At 44.3% G+C, this 10,680-nt stretch overlaps 1 protein-coding gene across 1 annotated transcript in view; it reads left to right on the top strand.

The window, feature by feature from the left end:
• Nucleotides 1–8,858: 8,858 nt before the first annotated feature.
• The window catches only part of LOC126262250 (cytochrome P450 6k1-like), a 50,715-nt gene continuing 48,893 nt past the window's right edge, over nt 8,859–10,680 (top strand). The window contains exon 1 of the mRNA XM_049958736.1: nt 8,859–8,966. The gene's annotated coding sequence lies outside the window, so the exon portion shown is untranslated. The remainder of the gene's footprint in view (nt 8,967–10,680) is intronic.

Below are 10,680 nucleotides of genomic sequence, written 5' to 3'. Positions count from 1 at the left end.
CGGTCGGAGTGGCCGAGCGGTTCTAGTCGCTACAGACTGGAACCGCGCGATAGCTACGGTCGCAGGTTCGAATCCTGCCTCAGGCATGGATGTGTGTGGTGTCCTTAGGTTAGTTAGGTTTAAGTAGTTCTAAGTTCTAGGGGACTGGTGACCTCAGAAGTTAAGTCCCGCAGTGCTCAGAGCCATTTGAACCATTTGAAAATGATGATGAGTGTCTGGTTTCCAAGATTTATTTGGCCATTGAGAAATTGTTTATTTTGTGTTAATGATTTGTGTATGTGGAAATTTTCTCAGAAAGGAAGGAGGTGCCTGTCTTAACTGATTCTTATGATATTCATATCTCTTTCAGTATTACCTACCCTGTGGTATTTCTGCTCAGGTGATCTGAAAATGATGAATGGTTTGTACTAACCATGTGCTCTTTATTTCTTATGTTGAATGTTCTGTCGGTCATTCCAAAGGATATTTTTCCACAATCTCTGCAACTAAGCTGTAAGATACTATATTGTTGGTATCTGGGTGGTTTTTATTTCAGTTTTGGGATGCGCTTTTGAATTGAGTTATTTGTTTTGTAAGTGATGTTTATGCCCAGTTTTTTGAACATCTAACCTATTTTGTAGGTGGATTTGTTATGGTAGATCATTGTTTGCCGTTTTTTTATAGTAGTGCAGGCTGTATGTGTTGAATGGTTTGGTTAGTTTTTCTCATTATTTGTGGTTTGGTTAGTTTTTTTCATTATTCATTTTTAAAGCCTTTTGTTTTACAATTGCCAGCTCTTTTGGTAATCAGAAGTGTTTAGGGGGATTCAGTTCAGTTTAACATGTGTCTGACTGGAGCCTGTTTCTGATTCTGCAGTTGATTTGAGTTTGCATTTAAGATGGTCTCACTTGTTGTGGGCTTACTGTATACATCAAATGTGTGTTTGTCATTGTCTTTTCTTATGGTTATGTGTAGAAAGTAGAGTGTGTTTTCTTGTATTGTGAACTTTATGTTCTTGTGTAAATTGTTTATGTCTGTTTTAGGTTCATCTACCAAGCGTATTATATCATCCTTTTTCCATTTTTTCCATATTTTCTACTTTACCCATAGTCCATATGCAAATGTATAAGTACCTGGCTACACTCTTACTGCACAAACTGAAAAGTCCCTTTAGCATCCAACTGTGATACAGACGCCCCACCTGGCCAGAACATCTAAAAACTGTACTTCTCTCAAAGGGTTACTATTTACTGGTGTTATTAAATAATGCATTTATTAAATACGCAAGTGTCCCGTAAATGTTTTGGAATGTTGGGGTCATACATGTAGTAGGTACAGGAGAGCTCTTAAGATCATTGTTTTTGTTATAATCTTCAGTCCAGAGACTGGTTTGATACAGCTCTCCATGCTACTCTATCTTGTGCAAGCCTCTTCATATACGAGTAACTACTGCAACCTACATCCCTCTCAATCTGCTTACTGTATTCATCTCTTGGTCTCCCTCTACGATTTTTACCCGTCATGCTTCCCTCCAATACCAAATTGGTGATCCCTTGATGTCTCCGAATGTGTCCATCAACCGATCCCTTCTTTAATTTAGGTCGTACCACAGATTTCTCTTCTGCCTATTCTTTTCAGTACCTCCTCATTAGTTATGTGATCTACCCATCTCATCTTCAGCTCTTTTCTGTAACGCCACATTTCAAAAGCTTCTGTTCTCTTCTTGTCTAAACTGTTTATCGTGTATGTTTCATGTTTTCATGTTCCGGCGTTATGATAAGCGCCGGCATGAAGATGAAGAACGCAAGAGCAGAGAAGGTTGTGAGACGACGTCAGCCAATAGTTCGTTGACAAGGACCGCACAGCGAAACGCCCTCTAGCTGAAGAGAACGTAAACGCCGCTCCTCCCAGCCACGACCAGATAGTAGAAGAGGGACACTAGTGGAGCTGTTACTTGTGATCCATATCCATTGCTTGCATGGACATTCTATATAGCGAAAGACATTGATTATTTGCATGTCGCCAATGGGTTGCGACACGACATAGTAAACCAAAGTTAATTATTGTCAGTCTACTTTATTGCAATAAAACCATTTATGTGATTTGCTTGAATTGTTGTATAGTTATCCGAGAAAGCAGCATCTTTTAGGCACCCTATAAGAGACGAGTTGGCAGGACCCCACATTTCACTTCCATACATGGCAACAATCCATACAAATACATTCAGGACGGACATCCATACACTTAAATCTACACTCGTTGTTAACAAATATCTCTTCTTCAGAAAAGCTTTTCTTGCCATTGCCAGTCTACGTTTTATATCCTCCCTACGTCGACCATCGTCAGTTATTTTGCTGCGCAAATAGCAAAACTCATTTACTTCTTTAAGTTCTCATTTACTAATCTAATCCCCTCAGGATCACTTGATAATTCGACTATATCCCATTATCCTCGACTTGCTTTTGTTGATGTTCGTCTTATATGCTCCTTTCAAGATAGTGTCCATTCCATTCAACTGCTCTTCCGAGTCCTTTGCTGTCTGTGACAAATCTCAAAGTTTTTTATTTCTTCTCCCTGAACTCTAATTCCTACCCCAAACTTTTCTTTTGTTTTGTTTACTGCTTGCTCAATATACAGATTTAATAACATTGGGAATAGGCTACAACGCTGTCTCACTCCCCTCTCAACCACTGCTTCCCATTCGTGCCCCCTGACTCTAATAACTGGCATCTAGTTTCTGTACAAATTGTAAATAACTTTTCGCTCCCTGTGACATCATTATATTGCTATATTTCTGCCTATAGGACAATGCGTCTATTTTTTATACACACTACCACGTCACAAACACATTAATAACGTACATTAGATACATATTTGGCATGTAGCAAGAGTGTATTTGCTTAAATATTGTATTGTGGCAAGTTATTCCAGCGAAACCGGTCGTAGAATATTGTCCAAAAGTCTGGGACCCGCACCAGATAGGACTAATAAGGGACAGAGAACGTATACGAAGGAGAGCAGCAGGTAGGGCCACAGGTTTCTTCGACGCGCGGGAGAGGATAGTTGAGACGATGAAGAAACTGAACTGCGAGCCGCTTGAAAATATATGCAAACTGTCGTATGGAAGCGTACGCACAAAGCTTTATGAACAAGCTTTAAGTGACGAATCTAGGGAAATAGCACAACTCGCTAGGTATCGCACACCTAGGGACCACGAGGACAAGATTAGAATAATGACAGCGAGTACACACAGGTAATGTAATCATTTTTACCGCGCTCCGTACGGGAACGGAAAGGGATGACGCCCTATTAACTGGTGCAATTTGAAGGATTCTTTGCCACGCGCTTCACAGTGGTCTGCACACACTGTACATACTGGCGATGAAAATTTTCTGCACAATCAGGATTCGAACAGGCTCACGTCCGAGTCGAACGCCACCGCATAACTTTGCCTTAGCGACTTCGGTTTCTGAGGTGGGTACAAGAGACAAAGCATGCGACGAGTCTTAGGATGGACGTCGAGACAAATTTCTCTTTAGTAAACACCAATTTATCACATATATGATTTATGTTCTTGAAAAAAAAAAGTCACCCGAATGTGAAATAAGCGGTAAATAATACACGAGTAAAGCGCATTTCAAATTTGTTAATTAATTATGTAGGCTGCCGACAATTTCACACATATTGTGTAGAAGTGCCGCTCAGTTTTGCTGTCACCTGGACGCGAAGACAGCAAAATCGGCAGCGAAGGGCGAGTAGTTGTACCCAACAAGACCCACTCGGATTGTCAAGTAACTAACTCTGTATTTACGTTCAGGTCACTGCTAACTGGTTTTTACTACCCCATCCACATATTAGTTAACAAAAGACAGCACAGTGCAAGAAATCATTAGGTACAGGATACCTTGCCACCAAGGGCAAGTACTTATTCCATTCTACGCCACATTGGACGACTTGCGCATAGGAGATGGGTATGAAATGATGATGAGGACAACGCAACACCCACTCCCTGAGCGGAGGAAATCTCCTGCCCCAGCCGGGAATCGAACCCGGGCCCCTTGGCGGGGATTCCGCCGCGCTGACCACTCGGGGGCGGACACATAAGCGTTGAATGGTGTTATACAAAAGAGGCCCTCCCTCCTCCCCCTTCCCCACCCACATTCCCCGTTTCCTGTAACGTGCCTTGGCAGAGGAATGCGTGTTCACGCTGAGCGCAAGAACGCCATATCAGTCACGAGGCTCATAGTGACAAGCAGATTTAAGCCTGCTGACTCTTCAGTTGCTACTTTATCTTGACTCGGTTGCTGAGTCACCGCTGCTTGCTGAACGCTTTTGTTGACCTTCTTACAGCACAAAGCATGAAGAGTCTTAGACTTTGATTAGCATTCTGCATCCACGATCTGATGTGGAGCACGGGAAAAACATATTTCGTTTCGAGAATGAAATTTTCACTCTGACGCGGAGTGTGCACTGATATGACACTTCCTGACAGATTAAAACAGTGTGTCCGACCGAGACTCGGACTCGGGATCTTTGCCTTTCGCAGGCACGTCCTCCACAATTTGAACTACCATAGCACCACACACGACTTGTTCTCACAGCTTCAGTTCCGCCTATACCTGGTCTCCTACCTTCCAAACTTCGCAGAAGCTCTCCACCTCTGGGAGTTCGAGTCTCGGTCCGGCACACAGTTTTAATCTGACAGGAAGTCTCATATTTCGTTTCGAATTATTATTATTATTTTTGAAATACGTTCAGTACTAATTCGGTTCACGACTTTCGTTGTAAATCGGTTTATACATATCCTTACACACTGACTGAATAAATCGTAGAGGCTTCAGTGGCGTCGGACGAAATCACATTCACGGCAGCGGCCGGAATCAATTTGCGTGGCCCGTGTGATGAACTACGCGACGCACTGCACCGATGATATAGTCGGAAACGTTTATGGACGGACGTTGAACAATTCTATGCTGTGCTAATCATGTGAAAACCAGCTTACTCCTCGAGACCACTTTAAAATTCTCGCAACTGTAAAGTCAATAATTAAACGCAGTGTAACTACCTTTGCAAAACACCGACGTCGAGAGTGAGAATTCAAGGCGCCACAGGGCAATAGCTAAAGGAAGCCGTGCCTGTGATCTGAATCGAGTGAACCCTCTCGATACGAAGATCGCTCTCCACCGGCTCAGATGTGACGTGGCAATCTGTGTCCTACGGAAACGATTGGGAAATTAATGGTCTTAACAAACGAGTCGTGGGCGTGGTTGTTGCCAGAAATTAATAATAATTAAAGTGTTCATCTAATTACTGAAATCAAATTTATTACTACAAAATGGAAGACGAGAACCAAAAGACATTACTCGTGAAGGAAATGATAAATTCTCCAAACCAAAAGATAAGAGAAATTTGGACCACAGAGCTCGTACCATACATTCAGTTAACGCAAGACAGCAGTGAGGGGCAAAGTCCGCGGGAGAAGGAAAGCATCTGGCACTAAACCCGCATTATATTTGAAACAATTAAACATACGTCTGGGAGTCGGACAGGGTGCCTGCATCGGTCATTGTGGGATAAAGGGAAACACGTGCAGGAACGTAGCTAATTAAGTCATGAGTGAGCCATCGCGTTGGACGTAATTTCAAGCATGATCTCCACAACTTTAGTACCACGCGCCTGACACTGACTCGGCGATATCAGTCCGCAATCACGCTGGCGGTGTGAACATAAAATGATGCTGTGGTTCAAGAGGCTAGACTGCAACCTAAGTAGTTGCACTGGCTGAAATTGAAGACACAGCTGCAGTCGAAGTTTATGTGAAGAAATGTCATCAGAGGCCTCGAGCAAGTGTCTACATACTCAGAAGGTTACCATACGGTCCGTGGTGGAGGGTACCCTGTCGTATCCTTTCCTGGTCCGCCCGCAGATGGAGCGAAGGAAAAACGACTATGTGCCTGCGTATGAGCCCGAATTTGTCGTATCTTGATAAGCGTTACGTGAAATGCATGTTGGCGGCAGTAGGATCGATCTGCAGTCAGTCCTCAGAACAGCGACCAGGACGAAAATGTGAAGAAAGACACTCGTCAGACCTCTGCAGGGAGATGCTGCCACGAACTATTTGCCAGTCCCAAAGGTTGTGACACGAACTCCAGTAGCATGCTGTGTAATCAACCCTGCCCCCCCCCCCCCCCCTCTTCCGAAAATGTTTATTTGTCCCATAGCCAGTTTCTGAATGTTTCAAGTTTAAACAAGATGTTAACAATCTGGTACAGACTCACACTCTCGAAATATATTGTTCACATCAATGTGAGCAGACCCACGCTGCGCTTTCCGAGAAAAAGTGTCCCTGATTCCTACTCCGTTTATTTTTTCAGGTAGTGACCAATCGTAGCGTGTCCCGCTCTTTACAACACGAGATGGTTCAAAGAGTCTCCGAGTCCAGGTGACAGAAAAACTGAGCGCACTGCTACACAATATGTGTCGAACATTCCACAAGTTTAACACTGCCATGAACGTGGCGATGTTACCTCGCATGTCGACCGCCAATAATATGTGTGTCTATGACTAGTGTCCAGCCTGTGGCCAGCAAACACCGTGCAGTTTCGATCAATATAACAGATTGTAAAGAAACACGCGGGTCCTGTGCAGTTCCAAGAATTTCTTTATTCTATGCAGCCATGGGCTATTTTGCTGAGACCGTCTGTCAGACATCTCCTCAGTTTCTGTGGAAAAATCTGCCTGCGTCGCCAAAGCAGCTCCCAGCAGGCCAAGCTCAGTGGATCGGTCCCTGGCCTAGTATGTGTGGCAGCCAGGTTCTGTCTCAGCAAATCTCTTAGCGTCGTGAAAGTCGGTCTCCAGGCCGGTGGCACGTTCGTATTGTGGTGGGGAGAGGGGGGCGTCGTTCAGTGAGCATGACACCCTGATGCTGCCAAAGCTTGCCGAGCCTCTGCTCACTAAAACATGCAATCCCAATAACAGATTAATGGCTGTGACGTGATTAGAGGTATGTTATGACCTCTGAAGACATCTGTGTTCCAATCAGAACTAAGAACATTGCACCAGTTAACCACGGAGAAGAAGAACGAATCTAATTACTATAAAAAAAGAAAAATTGAAACGACAGAATGACTCCTGCCTGACACGTTTGTCCTTCAGGTGAGATTCCAAGACCACACCATCAAACAGCTTTCAAAAGTCAGTATGGTCACTAGCTTACATATCGAAATTTCGTCAATTAACAATAATAATAACTACAATCTTAAATATTAATCAAGGTTTCATAAAATAAAGTGTGTATTGTTTCATAGGAACTATGGGAAATTGAGACAATTCAGTCCAAATCAAATTTATAGCCAAGACACAAGTCTCGTGAGATTGGTGTTATGTCTATAAATTTGATTTTCACAGACTTTTATTTTTCTCATAACTTTGTTTCAGTGCTTTGAGCCCTTATGGTTCTCAGGTCGCAGTTGTTTTCGGTAACAGACAGACTGATTCAAGAGGGAGGATTTTTGTGTATACAGTTTACTACGGCAACGTCGCAGGTATTTAGCGCTGCGCGTGAGAAGGCGGGCTGGAGCGTTACTTTGTACCAAGGCCAAGTACGCGGGCTATTCGGAAAACAAAGATCCGATCGGTGGCGAAATGGAAACCACAGTGACATTCAAAAATATTTTATTAGCAACAGTTACCTACACCTTCGAGCTACTTCTCTACATAGCACCACTCTAAGTTAGACATCTATCGTAGCGCTGTACCAATTTTCCAATATCATCATCATAGAAGGTAAACCTGCCAGGTTAGCCGAGAGCAATATTGCGCTGCTTTCTGGTCTCGGGTAGGCACGCCGGCCCCAGTTCGAATCCGCCAGCCGGAGTAACGACGAGTGCCGGTGTGATGGCGAGCCTGAACGTGGTTTTTAGGCGGTTTTCCACATCCCACTAGGTGAATACCGGGCTGGTCCCCACATCCCGCCTTATTTACACGACTCGCAGACATTTGCAACACATTCTCACTATTTCATGATTACACTAGACGCAGACAGCTGGGGTACACTGTTTCTGTCCTGGGGGGTACGGGTTGGTGCCAGGAAGGGCACCTGGCTAACCCTTCAATTAACCATGCGAAATCCGATCGTAACCATGCCGAACCCGCGAAACTGCAAGACAAAGGCACCAGCAAAAGATGAAGAAGAAGAAGAAGATCATCATAGAAGGCAACCGCTTGTGCTTTCTAACAGTTCGCTATGTTGATCTGCAGCTTGTTTTCTGTGCCGAAATGTTGTCTTCTTAGCCTGCAGGTCATGTGAGCAGAGGTGAAAATCGAGGGAGCCATGTCCTGGCTGTATGGTGGATGATCAAACACTAACCACCGAAAACGCTGCAAGAGCACCCTCATTACCCCTGCAGTGTGCGGCCGAAAATTGTCATGAAGAAGGAAATGCGTGACAGTCAAGCTGCGTGGGCCGTATGAAATGAGGCGAAATCTGTAACAGGCGCTCATATTTGTCGGGAGTCATTACATCCTAGACATTTTTACGTGCGCTCAGAGCTGAAAAGAGTGACGTGACGCGTTCTGCAGTCGTACAACAGATACTGCCCAGCACATCTATGGAAAATGTAATCGGATTTTCATTGTGGTTTACATTTCGCGATCGATCGGGCCTTACTTTCCGAATAGCCCTCGTACTTGTTGTGCGTGTAGGTGAAGGCAAGTGAATTTCGTTCCGATATTTCAGGAGAGTGTGGACTATTAAAGTTCCCGCAGTCCCTCATGTGAGTGGGGGGGGGGGGGGTATCGCCCGCGGAAGCTGACCTTGATGTGATCCGCCGCCTCTATCGCCGACGGCGTGTGAAACGTCACAGCACGCCGCCTGCTCGCAGACTTAAAAGCGCGGTTGGCGGGCAGACGCCGCCACAGTCATCCGCGGGCAGCTGCAGCAGCAGTTCACACCCCGGACAGTGCAGAAGTCGTCGTCACAGACCCAGGTACCTGGCCCTACCTCTGTGTGATGTCCGATCTGCTCAATAGTATCTTAGCTACAAAATTTTTATGTGTTTCCAGGCTCACTGCTTCATCTATTATTTTCCCATTGTTCAACCAGATACAGTTCCCCGTTGCACTGATTTACGTGTTGTGTAGTTATAGTCTGCATATTTTAATCACGAACTGCCTTGAGCCATGCGCGCGTGTGAGTGTGAGTGGAAGTGCCTCAGCGTGGCCGAGGTTTGTATTTTATATTTTACCTTCTGGTGCATACTTTCCACACAGAAAATCACAATCGTATCCAATTAGTTGAGTAAGGGCGCTGAAGATCGCTTTGGACGTCCAATACACACCACACCACACCACCACCACCACCACCATCACCATCATCCTTACAGGTCAACGTACACTTATTTGAATGCGTGGTGTCTGTTCTTGACAAAGAACAGACACCACGCTGACCCCGCAACACTGTATGTCAATTGAAGGGAGATCACTGCTATCAGCTGTAGCGGCACAGTAAGCGGAAACACTGACGACGTGCGAAAATGTGTAACGGACCGGGACTCGAACCTGGGATCTCCTGCCTATGTAAGTAGAAGAACCCGTATTCGAATCCGGTCCGGTACACATTTTCGCTCGTCGCCGCTGTTTGCTCTTTATGTTCCGCCGCACCTGATAGCAGGGTTACCCCTTCAGTCTAAATTTCGCTGTCAGCAGCCCGCCGGTTCATTTACCGTATCTTACGGATTCATTTACCTTATCTTACGGACTACAAAACGCACTTTTTCCTTCGAGAAATTGCCTCCAAAATTCGGTGTCTCTTACACACGAAATTGAAATAAAAACAGCCAGTGTTCCCACTAGTCTTAAAATGGCCATATATTCAGTGCCGTGGGAAACGTATACCTATCTGACAACCGTGCATCGATGCGACGAACATGAGTTGCAGGGATTCACAAGCTTGCTAACACTGTCTCTCTCCCACCCCGCCATCACAATCCCAAAACACTGTCCACTGCCTAGCCTGTGACACGGCATTCCAGTCTACGGTGCCAGTGAACTTGAATTGAAAGTGATTTGTGTTATCGGTAACAGTGCAATATTTTTGCTAATAGCTAGATTCGTAATAGAAAAAAATAAAAGGAATTCATATGACGCTGGCTGTAAATTGAGTATATGCAGAAGAACATGGAAAGAGTGTAGCTGAGCAGTATTTCGGCCCTCCGCCAACAGAAAAAAAACCGTTCGCGATTGACGGGCTAGTAAAGAAGAACTGAGAAATATGAGGAAAACTAAATGTGCAAGTAGAGGAATTAATGCAAAATGACCAAAACTGGAAGATGAAATACTGAAATCGATTCAAGATCACCGTCATGAACTATTATGGCTTTTGCTAATTTTAAGGGAAAAATCCATTATTAATTAACTGTTCTGGTACTAAACTAAGTGTCACAGAAAGTGGATGCTGGCTGAACTAAACAGCACTGACCTTTTAGTGGTTTACAGGCGTCCCTAGAAACGTGAACTTGTTTGTAGTGTCTGGCAAATATTAATCTAGTTGCTACATAGTGGATCTAATACCAAACCGTAAAATGCATAAACAACATAACAGAATAGTTAATTCTATGATAATCAAAGTATTTGGGTAAAAAACATTGTAAATCAGCTTCCTGCAGAACATTATCACCTGACGTACATTAGAACTGGATTAAG

Source organism: Schistocerca nitens, chromosome 6 (assembly GCF_023898315.1).
Source record: "Schistocerca nitens isolate TAMUIC-IGC-003100 chromosome 6, iqSchNite1.1, whole genome shotgun sequence".
Taxonomy (NCBI): domain Eukaryota; kingdom Metazoa; phylum Arthropoda; class Insecta; order Orthoptera; family Acrididae; genus Schistocerca; species Schistocerca nitens.
Note: the sequence above shows the minus strand (reverse complement) of the source record. Positions and strands in the feature narration are given on the sequence as shown.